Below are 23,439 nucleotides of genomic sequence, written 5' to 3' on the forward strand. Positions count from 1 at the left end.
TTATGTTGATAGTTAGAGATAACTAATATGGTTATAACATTCGTATTTTTCTGAATATCTATTATTCCAGCAGGTATAAAAGTTTTGGTTCCACTCCTCATATTTTTTTTTTTCGATGTAAATGAGGTGTCAGATGAGTAGTTTTAGTCTGTTGGCAGTCATAGAACATAGTACTGTGCTTGTGCGCCATAAAACCCAAATCAGTATATAATCTTACTTAGATATACTCTATCTACTTGAATGGTATTGATTTATGAATTTTGATATTTAAGAAATGTTGAATGTGTAAAACTCTATATGAATTAAACAAATTCATCTGTAAAAATGACTGTCTTATATTGTTAAGAAGTGCTATATCTACGGCAAAGTGTGGTCATTTTATGTTGATAGTGCTATTATAGTGTTCTATAGACACTCGGTACTTACAATTTTTGTAAATACATGACTCAATGATGGTTACTTGTTACGATGTAGAAATTATTCATAATGTTCATTATTTAGGGGTCAGTTTGTATTTGAAAGTGAAATAGTTACTGCTTGTGTTTATGTCATGTTAGACTGTTACACCTTTTGCAAAAATGATTTTTCGGCAAATTTTCGGATTTAGACGAAATTTGATACACATATTCTTTGCCTTACAACTAGATGTTCACATTTAGGTAAAAAAATCAACATTGTCTCAGACTTTGATATAAATTTATACCTGATATATGAGAAATACCGGTAATGAAATATGTAAAAACCAGAATTAAATATTTTCAAAAGCTCCTATAAATTGTTGATTTTCTCAGTCATTATAAAAGTCATTAGATGCTTCACTTCTTTCAAAACTTTTATAGACTACCAAAATTTGAGATATTCTGATTTACCAAAAAAAAGTATATACAAGTCACTTTAAAGCTTTCTCACAGTTGGCATGAAATTTTTCAAAATGTTTACTCCCACCAAGTTTGATGTAGACTTTATATAATGCCATTTAAAAAATGATAAAAGTAAATAAAATAGAATATAAATAAAATGATGAGAAGAATGTTGATTTTCTCCATTATTTCAAAAGTATTGCCATAGTTTACTCCCTTCTGCATAATATTTTTGGTAATTTTTTAGGATACATTGCACAAATCATATGTCAAAAGTTTGTACTATTGGTCACTTTCACAGTACCCACATTTTATAGATTTTTTTGAGATAATTTTTTTTCCGCCTGATATGTGCGAAAGAGTCGCTTTAAAGTGGCTAAGATGAAAATAGAGTTTGCGTTAAAAATACACAGAAAGTTCATAGAACTAGACTTAAAGAAAAGTTTGGAAGTATTGGGTGGAAAAAAATGTCATCATTGCAATAATAAAGATGATCCCTAAATGTGTCCTAATATATGAACAACAATTTCCATATGAAGTACAAAAAATGTATTCAGTTATAATGGAACATAAAATTAACTAAATGTTGTACTGTCTAGGATGTTGCTTAAATTACTTTCCAAGATTTAACATATTAAGGTAGGGGCTTTAATTTCTAGGATTTCACATGATTAAACATAAGGTAGAAAATTAAATATCTTGGCCTTTTTCAAGATCTAAACATATGGTAGTGACTTAAATTTCTAGGACTTTTCCTGATTAAACATATGGTAGTGACTTAAATTTCTAGGACTTGTCAAGATTAAACGTAAGGTAGTGACTTAAATTTCTAGGACTTTTCCTGTTTAAAACAGAAAGTAGTAATTTAAAATTCTTGGACTTTAAATGATTAAACATAATTAAGTTAGTTGCAGAAATGTCTAGGACTTTTCCCGATTTGACGTGAATGTAATTACTTAAATATCTAGGACTTTGCAATTTAAAATAAAGATGGTTACTAAATTTGTAGGACTTTTCTTGACTTGAGATAAACGTAGTTACTTAAATACCTTGGACTTTATAATTTGACATAAATGTAATTATCAGATATGCAGTGTTTTTCATGATTTGACTAAAATGTTTTAATTGTGAAAAAAAAACGACGATTTTATGTGTGTTAAATTTTATTTCTGGATATTCTCTTGCACTTAAGTTGACTATTATGTTGAATGTGGGTACTTCATACCAAATATAGCATATATTTAGGTCATTTATATGTCATTATTAGCTCATAGTGCTTTGGGATATCAAGGGCCATCTTACAAGTTAATGTTTTGTTTAATACTTGAAATGATTGGAATAATATTTTAGTGCCTGAACTGAACTGATTCATTATTTCCTCCACACCGGAGATTGCCAGGTGCATATTATATGCAGATTATTGTAAAATCTTGTGCTTCATGTTATAATATGATGACTGTATGGTACCTTTAGTTATAACATGATTAAAATACCATTCCTTGGGTTATAACATGGTTATTGTACCGTACCTAGAGTGAAAACATGATTAAAGTACCATATCTCGAGTTGTAACATGTTTATTGTACCATACCTTGAGTTATAACATGATTATTGTACTATACTTTGAGTTATAACATGATTATTGTACTATACCTTGAGTTATAATATGGTTATTGTATTATATCTTGAGATATAACTTGATTATAGTATTGTATCTTTAGTTATAACATGATTTTTTTGTACCATACCTTGAGTTATAACAAGATTATTGTACCATACCTCTGGATCATTTTGGTCATGGCTAATAATTGGCCTATCTTGCCACCCAGTAGAAGGCAATAAGTTTACAAACCAAGGTTAACCATGGTTTAACATTGCACACTTCTGACAGATACTCTTGTGTGAAATGGGAAATGCTTGGTACAAGTTTAAATAAAGCCACCCTTTTTTTTGGGGTTTTTTTTTAGCTCGACTATTCGAATAATAGTAGAGCTATCCTACTCGTCCCGGCGTCGGCGTTAGCGTGCACATCACACATGTTAAGTTTGCATACCACCCCAAATATTTTCAAAGTCCATTGAGATATTGCTTTGATATTTTGCATACTTGTTAACCATCATGACCCCAGTCTGTAAAAAGGAGTAGGCAACTCTATCAAGCGTTTTGACTGAATTATGGCCCGTTTTTGATTTAAAATAAATGTTAAAGTTTGCGTACCTCCCCAAATATTTTCAAAGTCCATTAAGATATTGCTTTGATATTTTGCATAGTTACTTGTTTACTATCATGACTCCAGTCTGTACAAAGGAGTAGGCAACTCTATCAAACATTTTGACTGAATTATGGCCCCTTTTCGACTTAGATTAAATGTTAAAGTTAGCGTACCACCCCAAATATTTTCTATGTCCATTGAGATATTGCTTTGATATTTTGCATACTTGTTTACCTTCATGACCCCAGTCTGTAAAAAGGAGGAGGCAACTCTATCAAGCATTTTGACTGAATTATGGCCGCTTTTTGACTTAGGATATGCTTATTGTAATGTTATAGTTTTACTCATAGCTTATACTATACTATCAAGCACTGAGAATAGTCGAGCGTGCTGTCCACTGACAGCTCTTGTTTGTAAAACTGGTGACAAGAATGCCCAAATATATGGTATTAAGTTGATTGCATAAATGGTAAACATTGGTTTGTATATTATACTAAGGAAATATAATCAGGAAATGTAGACTGTATAACTGATTAAGGAGCTAAAGACATTACACATTTATGTATAAGTATTAATTTACTAAACAATCATTAGCTTAGGGCCATGGTTTTTAGGTCACATTTTGTGTACAGATAAACAGTGTACATAGAGAATATCCTATTTAAATATGTAGTAAATAATTTCCAGACATCAAATTAACTTGTTTAAACTTAGCAGCTTGTGACTTACCTTGTAAAACATTTTTTTTGAGCAAAGAAAGTGCTTTTTTGAAGTGACTTTTATCTACATCTAGGGCTAAGAAAATTTGTGATTTATAGTAAAAGATATTTCATAATGAAAAGACAAATGTATTTGGAATGGATTACAAATTTTTGTAGTTTAAATTCCTACCATTCTGTTGAATCATTTAATTCTGTTGACAAGAAATTTCAAATTTTTTACCTAAAATGGCCATTTAGCGGGAATATGAAATTTCGTGGATTTGAATTTTAGAAATAAAATGAATGGAAAACATGTTAGCTTGTTGGTATTTAATTTCATACTTTTATGCATCCACAGAAATTAGTACCCTTCAACAAAATAATAATGATTTTACAGTATGATGTCGAATTTGTTTGCTGCCATTGTTAGATAATGTTGTTCATATTACTTGCTACAGATGTATACTTCAGGTATAAAGTGCTATATTCAATCATCATTCTTGTTTTCTTCTTTTTTGCAGTCATTGTGACATATTGCAGAATCATTTAATTTTGTGTTCAGTTTTTTTATGCCCCCGAAGGGAGGCATATTAGTTTTCAACTGTCCGTTCGTTCGTTCGTTCGTCACAACGTTAACTTTTTGCATGAAGGCACTTTACTCGCGAACCACTGCACCCAGGACCTTCAAACTTCACATGCTGATAGTACTTACTGAGTACACGACCCCTACTGACTTTGGGGTCACCAGGTCAAAGGTCAAGGCACTGCGGGGGCATTTGTCACCATTAGTGACAGCTCTTGTTTTTGTTGCAAGTGCTATTTCATGGGGATATGAACTTGTGGATCTGTGGTTGAGTCAGTCCACAAAATTTAATCCCAACGAACAAAAAATTCTTATGATTTCGCAGTAAGTAGTTTAAATACCTGTACATATTCAATGGACTGTAAAGCACTAGTGTCATATGCTTAACCTTCAGAGCCTGAATTCATTAATGTCTTAAGTCTGAAATTTATACCTTGACCTTTAAACAGCTAAATTTTCTTGTTGGTTTGTCAATTGTTAATATGATGAAACTTTGTGTGAATACGCATGATGCAGCTGTAGACAATTTACCAGTATAAGTTTGCTGTAAACAAAATTATATCAAATACCATTCCAAAAAAGTCTTCAGTTTCAGACTTTAAACTTAAATGAATACAGGCCCTTGCTTGCTGTAGTACCATTTTGAAAATACGACGGCTTAGACTTACATACTTTGACGTCCCAGAAGTAAAAGGGGCATAAGTGTTACTTACTACCTATTTTGACTTCCACATTTTCGGGAACTGCATTCAGAGAGACATAACCTGAGCATAAAGCCACTGTGTGACCCTGCTTATTGAATGGTCGTATGTGTTAATTATGACCCTCTTCCGGTCAGTTTGAGAAATATCTACTGAAGAAAAATGTTGTATCTGCCACATGCAACCATATAAGATTACATATTATGTGTTGCTGGATTTAAAATAAACATATGGCAGAAATGTCTTAGGTAGCAGATTTGACCTTTCATTATAAATAGATGTAGAGAGGTGTATGTAAAATTTCTTAAGTGACTTTTACGAGACATATGACAATTGATACTTCTATCAGTATTTAAAACCGGTAGCTTTGAGGTTTCAGTATGGCTAGGAAAAACGAGGTAAAAATTTTTTTCTCAGATTTCTCAAAAGTACTTTCAGTTACAACCTGTTATTTCTTGGACGTCAAAATGTTTGTGTATGCATGTAGCTTGTTCTACACATATAGTGTGTTTGTTTCATATTGCAAAATTAGGTTTTAAGTGTGAATTTCGTTAACTGCGTTTCTGTATTTGAATGAAAGAGGAACGCATTGAACACTGAAGCACCTTATAGAAATTGTTCAAAGTTGAAATATCTTCTCTGTAACTTGTTTGCATTTGTTAAATTGTTTTTATATACAACGGACAATTTTCATTTAATTATTACAGTAGTTCATGTTTAATTGTTTATTCACCACCAATATAGCAAATATATAGCACAAGTAAGCATTTCTCTTTATGTTTTAGTTAGGTACTATGAAACAGGGTTTCCGCTTTCGGTCGGCAATGGCGCCAAATGCGAAAAAATTTCAGAAATCATATAATTTTTAGGCTTAATATTTGTTTTTGGCATAAAAAGGAAATTTGTTGGAAAAAAATGTTGTATTTCAAAATTTAGAGATAAAATGAATGTAAATTTTAGCTTTAGGACCTAATTATTGGATTGATGAAACCATTAAACCAACCAAAATTAGTCCCACACAGATATTACTTATTATACATAGATGCTATTACCAACACACATTGCATTTTTTTTATGTTTTTCAAGTTTGTATTTCTGCATCCTAATGCATTAATTCATTTGCATACATATTTCGATTTTTGATTTGACTGCTACATAAATGATCAGTATTTTTGTCATGTACCTCATGAGCTTATAGTCACTGCCAGAAAGAAACAGTTAACATTTAAATAAAGGGAATTAATTTACTGTCAATGGAATTTGTGAATATTAAGTTTTCTTTGTGGAAGGTCAAACACAATGAATTTATAAATTGCATGCTGTTTTCTTTTGTGACAAAATTATATGAGCTTTTTTTGGCCAAAAAGTCTTCAACAGTATGCTGCATTTATTCATATGATGCCAACAGAGTAGCCATGTGTCATTGACAGAAATAAAGTCACAGAATTACAAAAACTAGAACATTCAGAATGATGTGTGAAATTACAGAAACAAGATAATGCATAGTGATTTTGCTCAGCTAGTAATGTTTTACCAGTTTTGATGTGCTTTAATGAGCAAAAATTCAAACATACTTTAAACAATTATGTATTGTCAAAGTTATATCATATAGATTTGTGGGCTTCAATTTTGTTGCCAATTGCCAGTAGTCTCCCTTTAAGTGTCAAATGTTACAATGTATCAATTACTTCTTGTTCCATTTTAATAGTCAAGGTCATTTCTAGACCAAATGTTAAGATATCACATGGTCATAATTAAGAAAGCGAATGGTTCTTTAGACAATTAGACAAGATTTATTTCAGTTTCAGTCAAAGCTGTCCATTAAGACCATCTTCAGGAGAGACAATATTTCTAAAATGGAGGATGGTCTTTATTAACAGGTTGATATACATTGTAAATCTTAAAATAGTGGGGAAAAGCAGTGGTCTTTAAAGCCAGGTGGTCTCTTGTTAGGAGGTGGTGTTTAAAACAGGTTTGACTGTATTTGAAAGCAGAGCACATGGTTACAGGTGTGTATCAAGCAGCAAGTGTGTTTTGAGCCTGGTCTGTATATTTCATGAATTTGTATGTTTCTTTCATCGAATGTCTGGCTATTGTACATAATTACTTGTTTATGGTTGGCACTGAAAATACAGAAAGCTATTTCAGTTTTTGTTTTTAGAAAACATACAAATTAAGTTATGTTACAGTGAATCATGTTGAATATGTTAAATGATAAATATTCAAATGTATTACAATGAACATCAAAACTGGAGTATGTGTTCAAAGAAAATATAAATTTAGATACTACTCCTAAATTTTGTGTTTGTCTTCATATTTTACCTTGTTTTCTCATTAATCCCCCGCCGTGGCGGAGGGATTATAGGAATGGTCTGCGTCCGTCCTTCCGTCCGTAACAAAATCGTGTCCGGTCCATATCTCCTAAACCCATTGAAGGATTTTCATGAAACTTGGGTCAAATGATCACCTCATCAAGACGATGTGCAGAACCCATGAGCCAGCATTGTGGGTTCAAGGTCAAGGTCACAACTCAAGGTCAAAGGTTTGAGCCTGCCATTTTGTGTCCGCTCTATATCTCCTAAACCCCTTGAAGGAATTTTATAAAACTTGGGTCAAATGATCACATCATCAAGACGATGTGCAGAACCCATGAGTCAGCCATGCCGGCTCAAGGTCAAGGTCACAACTCAAGGTCAAAGGTTTGAACCTTCCATTTTGTGTCCGCTCTATATCTCTTTAACACCTTGAAGGAATTTTATAAAACTTGGGTCAAATGATCACCTCATCAAAACGATGTGCAGAACCCATGAGTCAGTCATGCCGGCTCAAGGTCAAGGTCACAACTTAGGGTCAAAGGTTTGAACCTTCCATTTTGTGTCCGCTCTATATCTCCTAAACCCCTTGAAGGATTTTCATCAAACTTGGGTCAAACGATCACCTCATCAAGGCGATGTGCAGAACTTATGAGTCAGCCATGTCGGCTCAAGGTCAAGGTCACAGCTGAAGGTCAAAGGTTTGAGCCTTCCATTTCGTGTCCGCTCTATACCTCCTAAACCCCTTGAAGGAATTTTATAAAACTTTGGTCAAATGATTACCTCATCAGAACGATGTGCAGAAATTATGAGTCAACCATGCCAGCTCAAGGTCAAGGTCACAACTAAGGGTCGAAGGTTTGAGCCTTCCATTTGGTGTCCACTCTGTATCTCCTTAACCCCTTGAAGGATTTTCATCAAACTTGGGTCAAATGATCACCTCATCAAGAATTCATGAGTCAGCCATGTCAACTCAAGGTCAAGGTCACAACTGAAGGTCAAAGGTTTCAGCTCTGTATCTCCTAAACCCCTTGAAGGATTTTCATGAAACTTTGGTCAAATGATCACCTCATCAAGACGTTGTGCAGAATTCATGAGTCAGCCATGTCAGTTCAAGGTCAAGGTCACAGCTAAAATCAAAGGTTTTACCCTTTCACTATCCATAGCAGTGGTGGGGGATTTAGCTGTCTTTCAGACTGCCTTGTTTTTCATGGGAACTATAGCAAAGTCAGGATTCCAAGGATTAAAATATATACCCCCCACAATATGTTGTTAGGGCAGGGGGCAGGAGGCAGTTTGAACTATTATGTGTGAACACCTGTGGCTGGCGGTTGGCGGATGGTAGGCGTCCAAAAGCATGTCCGCTCTCTAAGACAAACAGTTTTCATATCTCGGCCAAGTTCGATAATCAGCAAAATAGCCCCAGGAACTCTTGAGTTACGGCCCTGAAATTACTCAAAATCTGCAAATTTAGCCTTGTCCGCCCTCTAAGTAAAACAGTTTCAATTCGATCTACACCAAAACTTGCTGACAATGTGTGGGCATAATATCTCGGCCAACTTCGATAACCAGCAAAGTCGCCACTGGCACTCTTGTACTATGGCCATTGAATTACTTGAAATATTGCAAATTTAGCCTTGTCCACTTACTAAGTCAAATAATTTTCATCTGATATTCCACAAACTTGCAGATAATGTTTGTCAGCATAATATCTGTCATGTTCGAAAACCAGTCAAATAGACACAAGCACTCTTGGATTATGGCCGTTGAATTACTCTAAATCTGCGAATTTAGCCTTCTCCGAACAGTTTTCATCCGATCGTCACCAAAGGTGCTGACAATGTTTATTGGCAAAACATCTCGGCCAAGTTCGATAACCAGCCAAATCGCCCAAAGCACTCTTGGATTATGGCCCTTGAATTAGGCCAAATTCTACGACGGGCACCTTTTGCCACAGTCTACCACTTGTTTTCTACTTGGAAAATGTGCTGTCTTGAATATGTGTAACCCATACAAACAGTATTATGCCTCTACAGAAAGAGAAAACTGGATATGGTATTCGACTCCATTTGTTTCTCTGTCTGGAAAGTCATAGAAGGAAGTGCAGTGTACAAGGACCATAACTCCACTTTGAAAACGCTTTAGCGACACCTGTGATGGAGCTGAGTCAGGTCTATGGCTCGAGGCCTTAATCTCACCTGAACAAAGTGCTGATGGAGAGCTTTTAAGATTGTGTGTCATCATGTCCGTCACCCACAATTTCTAAACCACGAAGCAAAGTTCATTGGAAAGTTCCTATGGTGGTCCGTTTTCAGATTCCTTCAAACAAAGTCTTGGTAACCAAAAATAAAAATCCTTAAAAATCTACAAGAGACTGCTGGTCAAATTTCGCAGTATTTCCAAATAAATGTTTCATGGGTGAATCTCTTTTAAACATAATGTTTCTTGAGAAAAAAACAAAAACATTCTCGTTAGTCGGCATGACTAGTTTTCTGTATGTGGCTCAATGGAAAACAAATGGTGCCCAAACTAATATTACTCACAGCAATGCCTGTTTAAGGACCTTCTTGATAGGATGAATCACTTCAGTTTACACCAAATTATTAATATCTCCGCAAGAAACGATAATTTGGATCTCCTTCTTTTCTTACTAATTTTCTTGCACGGGACCCCGTAAAACTTGACCCAAGTACAGCATCCCAGATCACGCTACTATTATAATAACCCTATTATATTCATATATTGAACAAAACAACACCAAATCCTCAGAAAGACCAGGGATCTCGCTTTAACTTACCCTGGCGTTGACAAGCTACAGCTAAGGCTACCGCCCAACAAAAAAGATGTCGCCAAAAATACTAAAATAGCTACACCATATCCTGTCCCTCCTATCACCACAAAAATCTTTAACCAGGTATTATTTTCCCCCGACGAAAGTCGGAGGGATATAGTTTTGGCGTTGTCCGTCCGTCCGTCTTTCCGTCCGTCGGTCCGTCCGGAGCCATATCTAGGAAAATGTTTGGAATATTTATTTAAAACTTCATATACATGTTCAACACTATGAGTTCTTGCGATCCGTCAAGTTTCAGTCAGATTGCCCAAGTAACACCAGAGTTATGGCCCTTAGAAGTTTCTAGTGTTAACTATATAGGGTACTATAAATATGGCAATTTCTGCATCATAACTTTTGATATATTTGACCTAGAACTATGAAACTTAAACAGAATTTAGATCACCATAATGTGGTTGTGTACACACAATTTCGTTCGGATTTATTTGTAAATTAAGAGTTATTGCCCTTTAATTGTATAAAAATCCACATATTTTTACATAAACTTACCATTTGGTAGAATTTCATTAAATTTCTTTCCATGAACATTTATTGTAAACATAACATGTGAAGTTGTGTACCCACACTGGTCACCCCCTTACCTTGATCACACCCCTCCCCCCCCGATCCCCCCCCCCCCCCCCCCCCCCCAAAAAAAAAAAAAAAATCATTCCTATTTTAGATTTTTTTCAAACAAACTTCATATACATGTTCACTACTATGAGGTTATGGGGTTGCCCGAGTAACACCAGAGTTATGGCCCTTGGAAGTTTCTAGTGTTAACTATAGAGGGTACTATAGATATGGCAATTTCTGCATCATAACTTTTGATATATTTGACCTAGAACTATGAAACTTTAACAGAATTTAAAGCACTATAATGTGGTTGTGCACACACAATTTCGTACGGATTTCTTTTGTAACTTCAGAGTTAATGCCCTTTAATTGTCTAAAAATCCACATATTTGTACATAACAAACTTACCATTTGGCAGAATTTCATTCTTTTCTGTGAACATTTATTATAAACATGTGAAGTTGCGCACCCATACCTGGTCACCCACTTGCCTTGGTCACACAACCTCCCCCCACCCAACCCCCTCCCCGCCCCCCCCCAAAAAAAAAAAATCATTTCTTATTTTAGATTTTTTTTCAAACCTTCCATGATTATTTATCAACATGCAAGTTGTACCATTCCCCCACATCACTCCTCCACCCAGTCATGCCCACCACTGATCATGCATCCTCTGCCCCCCCCCCCCCCCCCTCCCTCCCTCCCCCAAACTTCACCCTTTTACCGTTTGTTTGTTTTTTTCATTTAATTTTCCATCATTTTTAATCATCATGTGAAATTTGTTTCCTCTCCCGTTCCCGCACCCCACCCAATAATTATATATATATATAATATTGATAATATATTTGCCTACTCGTTATACTCAAATAAATATGTAATATATGATATATATATATTTATATAATATTATATATATCCAAAATTTCATTTTTTATATATATATATATATATTATATATATATATATATAATATATCCATTCCTTTTTTTTTTTTAAATGTTCAAACCTTCAATATGTTAAGTTGTCACTGCACAAACCTTGCCCTCAGTCATGTCCAAGATATCTTACCTGTGTTCTCTTAAAGGAGTTCATCACAATATTTTGTGCGCAGCTCAATCGCGCAGCAAGCGATATCCACTGTAAAGTTCAGAATTCGCCGCCGAAAGTGCATAATTGTCGGATATGAGGGCACTCGCGCAAAATATATCGTATGTACTGACAATATAGGTCGTGCATCCACATTTTACCTTTAAAAGTGATGGTGTTTTATTGGAGGAGCAGTTGTAGGAAGTGCTCGAATCGAATACATTGTGGACAGCCAATTTGAAAGTAAACTATTTCGTCCAGTAATGATGCAGCCGACTCCAAGTCAAATAAAATTCCAGAAAATCTTAACGTAGATATATCTCCTTCAAGTTCAAATGTGACTTCCTAAAAATGTTGTTATACTGTTTGTGCCACATCCCGAATTTCACGTAGTAAGACCAGAGTTATGGCCCCTGATAGTCAAATTGTACATAAAGGGTCTAAACATTTGTGTCGCATTTACCTCAAAATTATATGCGCCAAGAGTCATGAAACCACACAAGAATTAAATTCAGAATGCGAAGTTGTGCACCAGTGCTTTTATTTGAGGTTTCACTCAATAATAACAGATTTATTTCCCTTGACGTGGTCAAATATATACGTAAATGGGATGTGAAAGCTTGTGTAGCACGTATCTCAAAAAGTATTTGATCTAGAGGCTTGCAACCTTAAAGTAGCATTATTCCGCATGTGAGTAAGAATATTGGTTAAGGAACTGATAATAATATTGTGCAATTTGTTTTGTAAGAAAAAAAATGTTCATAATTTTTAGGTGGGTGGGGTAATGAAAAAATACTTTTGTGGGTGGAGTGAATATTTTTTAATTTTTCTTGAAAACAAGCACGGGTTGATATTATTTTTTTGGTTTAGATTTTTTTGTCTTAGTTCTAGCTTACATAATATAAAATTTGGAAAAAATCTGTCCGCTAGATTTTTCATATCATTAAGAAATACTTCGTTTTTTTCTCAGTTTCAGATACTTTCGACATCTGTCAAGAGTAATTTTTCTGAGTTAATATATCTATATGTTGACATTTTATGCATAGTTATAGTGGTGTTATTAATTCGGATGCATAAAAAGTAACATCAGAGTGAAACTTCGAATAAATAATTGTTTGCAGTAGTTTTATTATAACATGTATGTACTGTTTCTTCAGACAAAAATACCGATTTGGTGTTCTTAATAAACTTTGAATATTGAAAAAAGAAGCACGGGTACCTATTAGTTTTATTTTTTATTTTAACTTGTCATACATCAATCTATAAATATGCAAAGTTACAAAAAAATCTGTCCGCTAGAAATAATTGTGAAAAACATCTTTAAGGACATCTGTTCTTTTAAGTTCAAATGTACATGTTAAACAGCAACACCTGGTGCCAAACCACTCAAAGACAATATTTCGTTCCAGTTAAAACTTCAAGCTCACATTTCAATTAACTGCATTTAATTTTAAAATCTAAGCTTATTACAGTAAGCATATTCCATTCAAAATAAATTCTTTAGTCAGGATCAAAGTATCATACATTTATTTTGTACTCTTTAATTAAACATTTGTTTTCAGTTAAATTGATTTTGACTAATGAAATTATTTGCTTCTTATTAACATCCTTAACTTTTTGCCGGATATTTTTTTTGCCATTCCTCACCACAAACCCTTTCGGCGGGGAATCCAATTCATCGAATTTGCTTGTTTTTCTTAGTTTGGACAAGTGCAATCTTCGCTCCCATGTTAAAGAAAAATCCATGCCCAGTAACCACTTACCAAAGCCTCTTACTATTAGTTTCCCAATATACAGGCCAAACTCTCTCAATGCACAGCAGCTAAACTATGGATACAATCTCTCATGGGGCATATAGGAGAAACGAGACCCGGCAAAGACAGCCATGCTTTGTTTTTTTTTTTGATTGTGGGTCAAAGTTGGACAAGTCGCACAGGAGGAGATGGCATTTTAAGAAACATTTGTCATTATTAGCACTAGTGGACGGTCATGTTTTTAGCTCATATGAGCAATGCTCAGGTGAGTTTTTCTGATCACTCGATGTCTGTCGTCTGTCTGTCCGTCAATATTTAGCTTGTGTATGCGATAGAGGCTGTCTTTTTCAACTGATCTTCATGAGATTTGGTCAGAATGATTACCTTGATGAAATCTAGGCCGAGTTCGAAAATGGATCATCTGGGGTCAAAAACTAGGTCACTAGGTCAAATCAAAGTAAGACCTTGTGTATGCAATAGAGGCTGTATTTTTCAATTAATCTTCATGAAATTTGGTCAGAATGATTGCCTTGATGAAATCTAGGTTGAGTTTGATTATTTGTCATCTGGGGTCAAAAAGTAGGTCACTAGGTCAAATCAAAGAAAAACCTTGTGTATGCAATAGAGGCTGTATTTTTCAATTGATATTCATGAAATTTAATCAGAATGATTGCCTTGATGAAATCTAGGTCAAATTCGAATATGGGTCATCTGGGATCTAAAAGTAGGTCACTAGGTCAAATCAAAAGAAAACCTTGTGTATGCTATAGAGGCTGTTTTTTTCCCAATTAATCTTCCTGAAAGTAAGTCAGAATGATTGCCTTGATGAAATCTAGGTAGAATTTGAATATGGGTCATCTGTATTCAAAAAATAGGTCACTAGGTTAAATTAAAGAAAAACCTCGTGTATGTGATAGAGGCTGTATTTTTCAACTGATCTTCATGAATAGATCAGACTGTCAGAATAATTTGTATGTTTTATATATTGATAATGTTACACATAAGCACAGATAGTGTGTGTGTGTGTGTGTGGGGGGGGGGGGGGGGGGGGGGTGTGTGTGTGTGTGTGCGTGCGTGCGTGTGTTCAGGTTTAACGTTTTTTTCAACATTTTTTCAGTCATATAGCAGTGAGCACAATGCCCAACTTTAAAGTGCTGCCTCACTGGAATATCACGTCGTAGACACGCGACATGATACCCCATCCAGTCACATTATACTGACACTGGGCTGACCAGTCCTACCACTATCCCCTTAATGCTTAGCGCCAAGCGAGGAAGCTGCTAGTACCATTTTTTACGTCTTTGGTATGACGCCCGGGGATCGAACCCACGACCTCCCGCACTCGAAGCAAAGATAACGCATTATATAATTGCTGTAATTATTGTTGAATTGCTGTTAATAATAGGATTTATGTCATTTGAGGCTGATTTGGGTTTATTATGCGGATAGCTGGATCCCAGCATCATACATTATGTCATATACAATATATAAAGGGAGCCAGATATTTGATATAGCAAGTACTCGTTGTAAAATATAATGGATAAATTTGGACCAATCAGAAACAAGATCTATAAATAGCACCAATCAAAGCATACGTCTGCTAATTAAGGTAGAAATAGATAGACGAAGGTCAGAGAGATCATTCGGTATCTAGCGATCGAAGAAGACACATTGAGAATTCAACTAACAAGATTTAGCTCACCAAAAGGTTCCTTCTAGCACATATAAAATATTATTTTTAAGGGATATTGTTTTAGCATAATGTTACAAATGTTTAATAATGCAATGAGAAAAATAAGTCATTGTTTGTGCAAACTTAATTAGATCGATTTAGAACTAATCTAAGTATTTAACAGTTTTATCATAACCCAAAGCTGTTTTTTTTTAATATATAAGCAAGTGCAGCACAACATACAATTAATTCTAATTACCTTTTTAATTTAATGCGGACTTTTGAAGACCAATTTATTTTCCAATTAAAAATGTGACTTAAAGTTTGCCAATTCAAAAAAGTTTTACTTTTAATCATAATATATAAATAAATAAATAAAATGCTCGAATAGATATGCAACACATTGATAAGCATTGCCTCGTGCCGTCGTACCGTCAAGTAAATATTTGTGAAAAGCGTACTCAAGATTGCGATTACTTCATTTTCAAATTAAAATGGAAGCAATTTGTCATTATTCAATTTTAAAATAAAAAATACCAAGACAATGTTCAGACAATGGAGAATACTTCACGAGGTTATAAAATAATGTCATTTTGATAGAAAATGTTTTTATAGCCTTTTAAAACCTGACATAACCGATCTTTTCAAAATTTCTATATAGAAATACATAGAAACCATAGTCATCAACTTCAAACAAAAATGGAAGCAATAAGTTTTTGTATCACATCGATAAAAAATATATTGAAATAAAGGGCAAAAAATGAAGATTACTTCACGAGGTTATAAAATTTTGTTAAATAACGATAAAAACACGTTTTTAATGTTTGAAATTTATTTTCCTATACAAATCTATAGTAAAACTGTTTATCGATAAACGTTATCGGGTTCGCGATCGGTGTATATTCAAGGGAGACTACTTTGCCAAAACTACTGGTCAATGTATTGGAATGTTGGCCATGATATTATGCTATTGGAAGCATTTGTCTTGCAGTGTGTATTTCACTTCCGGATATTTTCATCACGCGACTACTCCACAAAGAAATTTCGTACATGCGTTTACGATTCGAAAAATCGAAAAACAAATCAGGAAGTAAAAAAAGTACGCAGAGGAAATGACCTGCAAATTTGAAACGTTAGAAGCCAAAGGATTCACGTGACCAGGGATAATTTTATTACGTATTTTTTTTTTTTTGGCGGGAGTCTATTTTTAGATGATGCATATTCATTTCATTAATCTCGATTCTTTAATATGATATATTCAATCGAGGAGTTGCATGATTTAAACTTTATCATTGTGTCTTCTTGCTCTGTTATTTTAGGTTCAAGTTAGAATTTTGTTTGGTAACGAACTTCAGTCTTGGAAAAACGCTTGATAGGAAAACATTGGAATAAAAAGAACACAGGAATAAAGCTTTCAGAGAGATTGTAACTTTAACAGCTTGGATACTACCTTTGTATGGTTATCTAACTGACAGGTATGAAGCCATAAGGATTTTTATTGGTCAGTTTTTATCTTGGTATTCAGAAATTCCATTGGTTGTTGTGTTCAAGTTAGAATTTTGTTTGATAACGAACTTCAGTCTTTGAAAAACGCTTGATAGGAAAACATTGCAATTTTATTCTTTATTTTCATAATAAAGGAAAACTTTGGAATATAGTGATTAAGACTTTAGTTAATTTAAATAGAAACAGTACAACAACATAGTATGGAACATTTGTGATATCAGATCTATTTTCTGTTGGACATTTACATATAAATTGTTACAAAAATAAATTGAGTTGGACTCGAGAGACAATTCATAGTTTTCACTTTAGAAAGTTTTACATTCTGCTTCTACACTCTACACACCGGAAGTAGAGTGGACCCCGTGACCTGAGCTGCTCATCAGATGAACTGAAAATACAGTGGGACTCTCAATAGGACCATAGTAAATTCCCCCAGAAACTACCGGTACCGCTTAGCTCTACCACAGGTCCCAGTCCCTTCTGCTAGTGCTTTGAGGGTTACACGTTGAACCGCTAATAAACCGTTATACAAAACAGACATTTAGAATATATACACAACCCAAGCGGCCCGGTTGCACATGTGTAGAGAAAGATGGACCCTTAGTTACCAGGGATATAAACATGTGCTATAAATATTCCCAATGAATCCTAGTATAATCATCCTGAATATTTTTAAATGTACGAATATTGTTATCAAAAGTAAATAAACCACTTCGAAAATACCTAGACAACACCCATGAGGAAAATTTTCGAAAGTGCAAAAATACCATCTACAAGTTGGAACGCTAGTAAATACACTGTATATATTTGAAAATACAATAAAAATGCTATACCTGTCAGTTCGATTATGAATTAAGGAAATTATCAAACTTTTGAACCAACATCTGTATAATATGATTGTCGTATTTTTTTTCCAAACAGTTTAGATATATCATGGAGGTATATTACCACGGATACATGTTCATTTTTTCATGGAAAATCGAGGTTACGATTCCTGATACATGCATATATATATTTGTAGATGCCATTTGATTTTATTTTGTTGTTGTTGTTTTTTTTTCTCCTTTTTTTCCAAACTAAAAAGAATCAGCCAGACCATAATTTATATTTCATCGGTCAGATATGAACGATTTTTCAACGTTGAAACATTACTGTACGCTGTAATTTCGACCATATTCCAACGTTGAAAGATAAACATTATTCCAGCGTTAAAACAACTTTGATTTTCGATTAACATTTCATTGTTGAGTGTCCGACGTTAAATCAACGTTGGATCAACGTTGTTTTTTTTTTGTTCTGACCATATTTCAAGGTTGAAATGACATCGTGTACCTGCTAGGTTCCAAGCTTACATTGCAAGTCACTTATGTTAACAAATGCATTTTCATGTACTTAACTTCGGACAAACTTGTACAAGTCACGTGAGATTACCATATTTATTTATTTATTTGTTCGGTTTAGTGTCGCACCGACACAATGATAGGTAAAATGGCGACTTAATTTCTAATTCTTTCCTCGCGCCATTAAATTATGGAACCTGACTGACCATAGTTATCACCTCTGACATTGATGCCTTCATCCAGTATTATATGAGAAAGCAATGTTTTTTTTTTTTCACTTATTTGCTTTCTTTTCATCTTTTAACATGCTAACAGGATTGCTGTCTTTCACTATTTCGCGTCATAAAGTACATGTAGAAGATTCTATTGCAGGCATGTATCTTTTTTAACATTATCACCCTTATAGCCTTCAAGCACTTTTTTTACCCTAATTAACAAATTATTTTTACCAGAAAAGCTTATTTCAAATATTTCAGTAAGATCCAGTTCATATAATTTTCACTTGCATTGTTCTCATACATTCTTTATTCATTAAATAACAGAGACTAGACTAGCTCCTAGACTATGACATATCTTTTAACATTTCTATGATTGAATGTAGTGAACTGAGCCAGTCTATATCCTGTGTCCAATATCATTATGATATAATATCAAGATAATTTTAACTTTATTCCTATGTGAAAATCTCTAAAATAGACTGGCTTTGGTCTCTATGGAATTGAATTCGACAAAAAGTGGGGGGTGGGGATGTAGAAATATTTTATTATCAGTCTAGTGGCTAGTCTAAACAGAGACTAACGGAAGTCGTTGTTATATTTTTGCACTCAAACGACTTCCTGATTTAAAGGGACTAACTCGCACTTTTTACGCGAAAAATGATTCAATAGTGAGTAGTTTGAAAGTGTCTAGTAGTACAAACTTATTGACATAACGTTTTAGCATTTAAACAAAAATATTGCGCAGACAGTAGTAAACCGTTGCTATGCATTTGAGATGCAGAAAATTTACATTCTTATTTTGTTTGCATTTTTACAAATATCTAACCTTTATTTTCACCTTCTTTATCATTTTTCAACGTCATGTCAAACTTGGTTGAAAAAAAAAATAACCCAAACTGTGAGCGAGAAGCTTTAAATGGGAGCTATAAATAGCCAACAAAAATCAGCGCAAAGTAAATGTTACGTTCGTTTGGCAGTTTATCAACATTCTTTCATTTGACACGGATAATGTAGATTTCATATAGAGTTTTGTAAAGTTGTGCCTCATTTGTAACTGTTAAGTGCCAAGACGAATCAGGTAAGTAAAGTTTCTTAAGCCTTAAATTATTATCTCAGTGATCCACCGCGTCAATTCTTATCTAACAAGAGTTGTCCGTAAGACAGTCCGCTCGACTTTTCTCAGTGCTTGACTCAAAATTAGTTTTGTCGGTAAGGCGTAAAAAAGAAAATTGTTCGTTTCCGGTATCCAGACCTACTCTTAATTTTTGGCCCGACCCTAAATGTTTTTACGGCCTTGAAGAAAATTATTTTCAACTTTTTGACAAAAAGTTACAAAACTGCACTTTCTATGCTTTAAACATGCCCAATATTGCCAATAATTATAGAAATAAACTTACCGCCTTGTTTGTATTCATTTTTTGGCACAAAAATAGTTTCTGAAAAGTCTCCCTTCTGAAAAATCCAACCTACCTACCCTCATTTTTTTAGCATGTTACCGGAAACAAAGATCGTTTTAGGCCTAAAAAACGTTATAAAACTTTAAACAAACATTCAAGGTTTAAAGGGGAATAACTCGATCTGACAACATTCAAATCAAAGTTATGGAAATTGTTTCTCCATTAGTGTTCACTTTGATAGTTAATAACAATTTTAAGTTTCAAGTTTAAATAGCTTTGATTATAAGTAATAGAGATACTTGACTTTATCAAAAAAACTTTAACAAAAGAATTCTATGTCAAAAAGGGGCATCACTCCATAAAATTTCAAATCAGAGTTATGGGGATTGTTCTCCTGGTGTAGACTTTGATAGTAAAAAGCAATTTAAGTTTCAATTCAATAGCTTTGATAGTAACAGAGATATCTGACGTTTTCAAAAACTTTAAATGAAAATTCTAAGTTGAAAAGGGAAATGTAAATCCGAGTTATGGGGATTGTTTCTCCTGGTGAAGACTTCGATCGAAGATAACTATTTTAAGTTTCAAGTCAATAGCTTTGAAAGTAACAGAGATGTTTGACTTTATCAAAAACTTTAAACGAAAATTCTAAGTTGAAAAGGGGCATAAATCCATCAAAATGTAAATCAGAGTTAAGGGGATTGTTTCTCCTTGTGTAGTTTTTGATCGTAGATTAAATTAAACTGTTTTAAGTTTCAAGTCGATAGCTTTGATAGTAACAGAGATATTGACTTAATAAAAAAACTTAACCAAAAATTCTAAGTTAAAAAGGGGCATAACTCTGTCAAATGCAAATCCGAGTTATGGGGATTGTTTCTCCTGGTGCATACTTTGAACGCAGATAACTATTTTAAGTTTCAAGTCATTAGCTTTAGTAACAGATATTTGACGTTATCAAAAACTTTAATCAACGACGATGCCGACGCCGAATTCGACACCGGAGCGAGTGCAATAATTTACTTTTGTCTGTATACTCACATGTTGCATATGTAACTTGAGTTAATAAAGTCATGTTCTGTTCTGTTCTGTTCTGTTCTGCAATAGCTCTTCTTTTTCTTTGACAAGTCGAACCAGGCTTTTTCCTAAAGAGAAATGTAACAAAATATAAATCTCATATGATATAAAATTGTATTAATCCTTGAAGGCAAAACGATTAACTTGCGTATCATGACTTAACAAACATTACATGTTAAACCTACAACTATGAATGTTAAAAACAGCTCACAACTGTTAAGTGTAGATGATTCCAGTCATCTATTATTTATATCGGAACCTGCTGGCAACTTACTATAGATCTAGTCTGCGAATCATTCTCTATCTGCAAACCGTGTATCTTATATTGATAATAGCATTGAATATAATTAATCAAGGCCGTCGCCGTATTTCGAAATATTGCCTTGTTAATGAAATTGTCCACCAGTTTTTCAATCTTGAGCGGTAAAAACAACTTTGAACACTTCGTGTCAAACTTTAATCTGGTATGATTTAAAGGACGATTTCTTTTATAATCTATAATACGTGTATTTTTGTATGTTACTATAAACATTGTAATAATGTTTTACGTAATAAATTTTTTGGTATGGGTATTGCATAAAGTGGCATTATACCTAACCAAAGCTTTCAAGAAAAGACAGGATTTATTAAATCGTACATAAGAAACACACTCGCATAATAACATGACTTTATATTTGACTAACTGAGATATGTATGCGTTATTGAGCCAATTTGTTATTACTATGCATGCTTTAATTTTTACTTTGTATTAGAAATGTCAATATGCTGTATATGCATACGACTTGAATAAATATCTGTTCTGTTCTGTTCTATAATAATTGTTTAAATAAAAAGAAAACATGCTGTTTGTTTAAAAAATGGGAAATAATTGTGTTAAAAAAGATACCGAAAGCTATTTTTTCTGGTTATTAAAATAATTTAGTTATTACTTTCAGAGTATAATTACTTATCTTAAATAATGCCTAGATACATATCAACTATAATAAATGCATTTATAGAAATCTGATGAAATTGACAAAATGTTGGACAGCTGTCCATGAAAAATATCATCAAATTGACTGAAAATCTTAACAGAAACTGCTTTCGAGATGTAAGGAAAACGCACTTACTGGCATCCCAAATCATAAAATTTTCCCAGGGGAGAACCCCCTTAAAAGAAAAAACAGGATGAGGGTGGGGTGGGAAGCCACCGCTCGTGCTGTCCCCCTTGTCCTGTCGTTGGCACTCGCGGGACGCCATTTGGTTATTTTTTTAAGATATGACCATGTATCTTAAATATTTGCTTTTAGTCAAACATAATGCCGACATACAATCTCAACTATAAAACAATACATTAATATTTACAGCGATCTGTTAAAATTGGCCAATGTTGGAAATTTATTCTTGAAAAATATCATGAGATTTACTGAAAATCTTAATAAAAAATGCTTTGTAAATCCTCGAACCCCGCTGTCAGAATAATTCGTAGTTGCCTGTTGCAAAACGGCGTTAAACCAGAAGTTGTAAATATATATTGTACACTAGCTAAAACGGCAGAGAGAAAAGTTTATCTGTATTTACATGTTGCTACATTATACAACTTGTTAAACCTCGCTGATAAAATAACCACTGCGGTATTGAGAGATAATTATTAGGTGTTGACAGGTATATGGAATTTTACACAGTATTATGAGAGTTTTATCAGTTTTGGTCGCGCTGGCGAGAGAAGGTTACATTCTACCAATTCAATTCCTTATTTATTTCATATTAATAACAAAACATTCAGACCTCATTTTCAGCACTTTAGAGCATTTCAATGATATGAAAACCATATATGGTCATTTAGTATAACATGTCTTCTTATCAAAAATAGAGTAATATTGACATGTTATGTTGAATATAAGAAAAATAATCTGTTCTGAGAAACATCACCCTCTAAAAATGCCCCCATGAAAACAGCCGTTTAGCAGTTACGCGTAGGTAGACATTTTTCGCAAAGAATAAAACTTATTCCAAGAAATTTACAATGAAAATGGTCTAGATCTATTCTCAATACTATAAGCAATAAACATAAGCCAAAAATTTAACTGTCACCTCCTCATGTCACTCATTATACCAGATTTCATCCATAGCATGGAACTACATTTTGGACTACTTCACATGTAACACTGAGTAGTCACTTCCGGTTTGGTGTAATCCGTCCAGAAAGACGCATGTGATATATTGACTGTCATTTAGAGTCAGTTGGTGGCTCGATTTTCGAAGGAAAGATTTGTTTATTGATTTATTTGTTGCAGATTGGTGGCGTACATTTTATTGTACATAATTGTTGAGTTACTCGGCGAAAATTTTGGTTGTTTAATTGTGGTTTTTGGTTTGAAGTTGATACTTCGTTGTTGGCGGTTGGAATTGTTGGTTCTTTTGTGAATTTGAAGTTTATGATTTGGTTGGTTGTTTGAATTTGTGTGTTGATGGGTTCTTTTGAGTTTTAGAGGTGTATAAATTGATATTCTGCAGTTTGGTTGTGTATTATTTGAATAGATTTTTTGCTTTGAGTTTTGCAGATTAATTATTTGGTTTTGAATGGTTGTTGGTTAAAGCTTGTGCTGGCCGAGCATAAGTATTGAAATACTTGCGATATTTT

General features: G+C 33.8%; 1 protein-coding gene across 3 annotated transcripts in view; it reads left to right on the plus strand.

The window, feature by feature from the left end:
• Window positions 1-19,281: 19,281 nt before the first annotated feature.
• The window catches only part of LOC123554757 (tripartite motif-containing protein 26-like), a 43,674-nt gene continuing 39,516 nt past the window's right edge, over window positions 19,282-23,439 (plus strand). For all 3 annotated transcript variants that reach the window (XM_053547781.1, XM_053547780.1, XM_053547782.1), the window contains exon 1: window positions 19,282-19,426. The gene's annotated coding sequence lies outside the window, so the exon portion shown is untranslated. The remainder of the gene's footprint in view (window positions 19,427-23,439) is intronic.

This window comes from Mercenaria mercenaria, chromosome 7 (assembly GCF_021730395.1).
Source record: "Mercenaria mercenaria strain notata chromosome 7, MADL_Memer_1, whole genome shotgun sequence".
Classification (NCBI taxonomy): domain Eukaryota; kingdom Metazoa; phylum Mollusca; class Bivalvia; order Venerida; family Veneridae; genus Mercenaria; species Mercenaria mercenaria.